This window comes from Dasypus novemcinctus, chromosome X (genome assembly GCF_030445035.2).
Source record: "Dasypus novemcinctus isolate mDasNov1 chromosome X, mDasNov1.1.hap2, whole genome shotgun sequence".
Taxonomy (NCBI): Eukaryota; Metazoa; Chordata; class Mammalia; order Cingulata; family Dasypodidae; genus Dasypus; species Dasypus novemcinctus.
In genome coordinates, this window is record NC_080704.1 from 135,819,638 (window position 1) to 135,825,756 (window position 6,119).

The window sequence follows — 6,119 nt, forward strand, 5'->3', positions numbered from 1 at the left end:
AAATTAAATACTTTTGCAACTCACAGGACTTTTTCAAAAGGGTGAAAAGGCAGCCAACCAAATGGGAGAAAATATTTGGAAATCACATGTCCAAAATGGATCTTTATATATCCATGATATATAAAGAGATGTTACAACTCAAGAGTAAAAAGACAAACGACGCAATTAAAAAATGGGCAAAAGACTTGAATAGACATTTGTCCAAAGAAGAAATACAAATGGCAAAAAATACATATGAAAAAATGTTCAACATCACTAATGATTAGGGAAATGCAACTGAAAACTAAAGTGAGATATCAGTTCACACCTTTAAGAATGGCCACTATTAAAAAGAGAGAGAACAAGTGTTGGAGAGAATGTGGAGAGATAGGAACACTTATTTGGCAGTTCCTAAAGAAGTTAAATATAGATTTGCCTGTGACCCTGAAATACCTATACTGGGTATATACCTAGAAGATCTGAGAGGAGTGACACGAACAGACATCTGCACATCAGTGTTCATAGCAGCATTATTCATGATTGCCAAAAGTTGGAAACAAGCCAGGTGTCCATCAGTGGATGAATGGATAAGCAAACTATGTTGGAATATTACAATGGAATATTATGCAGCTGTAAGAGGAAATGAAGTCATAAGCCTATGACAACATAGATGAACTTGGAAGACATTATGTTGAGTAAAGCAAGCCAGACACAAAAGGACAACTAATGTATGATTGCATTACTATAAACTAAATATACTGTGTAATATATATTTAAATATATAACATACATTTGTGTAATATATATTTATTATTCTATCTATAGAAAATGTAAATCTAAATCAATTTATAAAGATCAAATTTCATGGGCTAAGGAGGGCATTGTTAAGGGGTGTGGAGTTTTTCTTTCTGGAGTAATGAAATAATTCTAAATTTTTTGTGATGATGAATGCACAGTATTGTGATTATACTAAAAGCCATTGATTATACACTTTAGATAGATTGTATGGTATTTGGATATATCTCAATAAAACTGCTAAATAAATAGCCAGAAATAGCAGGTATGTACAGCAGGGGAAACATGGAGAGATTGAGAGGTGAAGAATTTTCTTGTTGTTCTGTTTTTTCTTTATTATTATTATTATTATTGAAATAATGAAATGGTCTAGTGGTGATTGAGGTGATTATACCAAATACCATTGATTGCACACTTTGGGTGAATTTTATGCTTTATTATTATGTATCAATAAAATTTTTTCATTTGAAAAATAAGTAAAACAGGGAAGTGACTGTGGCTCAATCAGTTGGGCTCCTGTCTACCATATGGGAGGCCCTGGGTTCACATCCCAGGGCCTCCTTGTGAAGGCAAGCTGGCCTGCACACCACGGAGAGCTGACGGCCCATGCCTGGGCTGCAGAGACCTGATGCAGCAAGGTGATACATGAAAGGGAGACAAGCAGACACAGAAAAAGAATAAATAAGTAAAACACACGAATTGAAAAAAAAGTGTACAGTTCAAAGTTTTTTATTATATTCAGAGAGTTGTCCAACCATTACCAAAATCAGTTTTAGAATACTTCCAACAATATTTCCAATATTTCCCTTTGCTATAACCCTCCAATCCCTCCATCTTTCCACACTTATGCAATAAGTAAGTTACTTTCCATCTGTATAGATTAGCCTAATTTGGACATTTCATATAAATTAAATCATATAATACGTGGTCTATTGAGATTGGCTTCTTTCATTTAGCACAATGTTTTCATGGTTGAAACATGAAATTGTAGCATGTATCAGTACTTACTCTTCCTTTATACAGCTAAATAATAATCCATTCTTCAGATATACATAGGCTTAAGATCCATTCTTTCAACTGATAAACATTTGGGTTGTTTACATTTTTAAAATATTATGAATAGGGAAGCAGATGTAGCTCAACAGATAGAGCATCTGCCTACCATATAGGAGGTCCAAGGATTCAATACCCAGGGCTTCCTGGCTCATGTGATGAGCTGGCCCACATGCAGTGCTGCTGCATGCAAGGAATGCAAGACCATGCAGGGATGCCCCTGCATAAGGGTGCCCCTCATGCAAGGAGTAGCCCCTGTGCAAGGAGAACTGCCCCACACAAAACCATAGCCCACCCAGGAGTGGTGCCATACACATGGAGAGCTGACGCAGCAAGATGATGCAACAAAAAAGAGACACAGATCCCCAGTGCCACTTGATGAGACTACAAGCAGACACAGAAAAACACACAACAAATGGACACAGAGAGCAGACAATGGCAGGGGGGGAGAGGAAGAAATAAATAAAAATCTTTAAAAATAAATAAATATTATGAATAAAGTTTCTATGAATGTTTGTATACAGGTTTTTTGTGTAGAACATTTTCATTTCTCATAGATATGTACTTAGGATTAGAGATGCTGGGTCAAATAGTAACTCTGTGCTTAAATATTTGAGTAAATACCCACCAGAATATTTTTCAAAGTGTCTGCATTACTTTGCACTCCCACCAGCAGTGTATGAAGGTTCTGATTCCTCAAAATCCTGGTCAACATTTGATATTATCTGTCATTTTTATTAGAGTCATCCTCAAAGGTGTGAAGTGGTAGCATATTGTGCTTTTTATTTCCATTTCCCTGATGATGAATGATGTTGAAGATCTTTTCACGTGTTTATTGGCCACTTACATCTCTTCTTTGAAGAAATGTCTATTTAGATCATTTATCAATTTTTAGTTGGATTATACATCTTTTTATTAATGAGCTGTAAGAGTTGTTCATGTATTCTAGATAAAAAGTCCCTTAATTGATATGTGATATGCAACTATTTTCTCCAGTTCTGAGGACTGTCTTTTCATAGTATCCTTTGAAGTACAAAGGGTAATGTATTTTTTATTTTTTTAGAAGTTACTTTGATTACACAAAATGATACACAAAAAAAAAATATGTATAGGGGATTCCCATATACCTCAATCCCTTCCCCTTCCTCCCACCCTTCCCCAAATTAACAACTTCTTTCATTAGTGTGCGATATTCATTGCAATTGATGAGCACATTTGGAGCATTGCCACTAAGCATAGATTATAGCTTACATTGTGGTTTACACTCTCTCCCACTCAGTTCTGTATGTTATGGCAGGATATATAATGGCCTGTACCTTACCAAGGAACTGAAAGATTCTACAACTGCAAGCAAGGGATTCCCATCCATCAGCCATATGGGATCAAGGCTCCCTCTCAATTAGAGGTGGAGTGGGCATCACCATCCCATAATCCTCAGGATAGGGAAATAAAATATGGACTAGAGTGGACTTACTGGTATTCCCCTATAGGCTTATTATGATTCTAGCAATGGAAGAAATTATATCATTGGTGTGGAGACAGTGGCCAATGGAGATGCTGAAGGCAGGGAGAGGGGGAAAGGGTTAACTTTTGACACAGTACAATTTATCTCTGTTTTCTTTTGTAGCTTCTGCTTTGGTGTGATATATAAGAAACCACTGTCAAATCCAAGGTCACAGTTATTTAACTCTACATTTTCTTCCTTCATTTATAGTTATGGTTCTTACATTTAGGACTTTGATTTATTTCAGCTTACTTTTTGTATGTGGTGTGAGGTAGGGGTCTAACTTCATTCTATTGCATGTGGATATCCAATTTTCACACATTCATTTGTTGGAAAAACTACTATTTCTCTTAGAATTATTTTGACACCCTTGTCAGAAAAGCAATTGCCTCCATAACAAAGCTCCTAGAGATAAAAAATGAATTCAGCAAGGTGGAAGAGTACAATATCTACACCCCAAAATCAGTAGTGTTTCTATACACAAGCAATGAACAATCATAAGAAGAAAATAAGAAAAAAATTCCATTCAAACTAGCAACTAAGAGAATCAAATATCTAGGAACAAATATCACTGAAAATGTAAAGGGCCTTTACACAGAAAACTAAAAAATATGGTTAAAAGAAATTAAAGAAGACCTAAATAAATGAAAGGGCATCCATGTTCATGGCCTACCCAATGGGAGAAAATGTATCTGAAAAGAGCCTAATCCCCATCATATAAAAAGAAATCCTATATCTCTAAAATAAAAAGACAAACAAACCATTTAAAAACTCGGCAAGTGATTTGAACAGACACTTCTATAAACAGAGATACCAAGAGATGTACTTACCAAATGCAATGGATGTGTCATGATGATGGGAGTGAGTGTTGCTGGGGGGGTGAGGGGTGCGGTGGGGGTGGTGGGGTTGAATGGGACCTCATATTTTTTAAATGTAATATTTTTACAAAATCAATAAAAAATTAAAAAAATTAAAAAAATTAAAAAAATAAGAAGAAATACAACTGGCTAAAAAGCACATGAAAAATGCTCAACATCACTAGCTATTAGGGAAATGCAAATCAAAACTACAATGAGATACCATATTACACCCATTAGACTGGCAGCCATATAAAAAAAAACAGGGGACTACAAGTGTTGGAGAGGATGTGGAGGGATGGGAACCCTCATCCATTGCTGGTGGGAAAGTGGAATGGTGCAGCCATTGTAGAGGACAGTTTGGCAGTTCCTCAGGTAGCTAACTATAGAACTGCCATGTGATCCAGCAATCCCACTGCTGAGTATATACCCAGAAGAATTGGAAGTAAGGACATGAACAGATAATACACGCCAATGTTCATAGTGGCATTATTCACTATTGCCAAAAGTTGGAATCAAGTCAAATGTCCATCAACAGATGAATGGATAAGCAAATTGTGATATGTACATGCAATGGAATATTACTCAGCTGTAAGAAGGAATGCAGTATTAACACTTGGGATAACATGGATGAATCTTGAAGACATTATGTTGAGTGAAGTAAGCCAGGCACTGAAGGACAACTAATACATGACCTCACTGATATGAATTAAGCACATTGAGCAGACATGCAGAGCTAGAATCTGGAGGATAGGCTTACAGGAGACAGAAGGAGTAGAGGGTGGTGAGTAGATGCCCATAAGGGCAAAATCTATGATAAGGTGGAAGGGTGTTTTGGGACAGTGGATGGGGGTGACAGTGGTGCATTGAAGTATATGGGTTTAGCTTTGCTGGTCTGTGAGGGGGAGTAAGCTGGGGGGAGGGGTTGGGTTGGACTATCCATGGGACCTGGAGAAGGCTCTGGGGAAGGAGCAGATGAACTCTGGAGATTTGCAGGTCTGCGGTTAAACCTACAATGTTTGAAATGTTCTTTTGGCAATGTGGTAGGGAAGCGTTATTGGTGTAATGTGTCAGGTTTGAGGGTTATATGGGCTAGAGCATACCAGGTGCAAACTTCTATGGAATATCTAAGTGTTTTCTCTTCATAGTGTGTTGTCTCAGTGGGTGTAGACCCACACAATAAGCAAGAAAATATTAAACTCCCATCCGTGGGAGTCCTGCCATGTTCTCAATTAGAGGGACAAGAATCTCTCAAGAACATAGGCAGTGCCTAATAAAAGAAAACAGACCAATATGTCAAGCCCTCAATATTATTGCAAAGAATTATGAAACTTATTCTTCAAAAATTGAATCTTAGTGGTAGGATCCATGGGGAGGGGGAGGGAAGAATAGAATAGACAGAACATAGGTTATTTTTAGGGCTTTAGAATTGTTCTGTCTGATCTTGCAATAACGGATACAGGCCATTTTAAATTTCATCAAAACCTATAAAAGTGTATTGTCCAAAATGTAAACCATAATGTAAACCATTTACCATGTTTAGCAGAAACAATTAAATATTTGTATATCATTACCATCGTATGTGTAGCAGTTTGATATTGTTTATATGCTCCAAAAATAGATATTGGATTATGTTTGTAAACTCGTCTGTTCAACTGGGCATATTCTCCTTTGATTGTATTAAGTTCAGATGTTTCACTTTTATTTGATTAAATTAAAATAGGGCTTAGATTCAGCTATATCAGTAGGGAAACAACACAACAGAGGAGAGAGATTGAGTTTTGATGCTGGCTCCCTGGGAAGTAAATACCCAGGAGAAGAATACAGAGGAATAGAGAGAGCTCCAGAGACACAGCAGAGGCTGCAGGAAGAGAATGAGCCTGGTAGCCTATAGCTGCAGCTGAGCCTTAATAGAAATGAGCCCCAGGAGA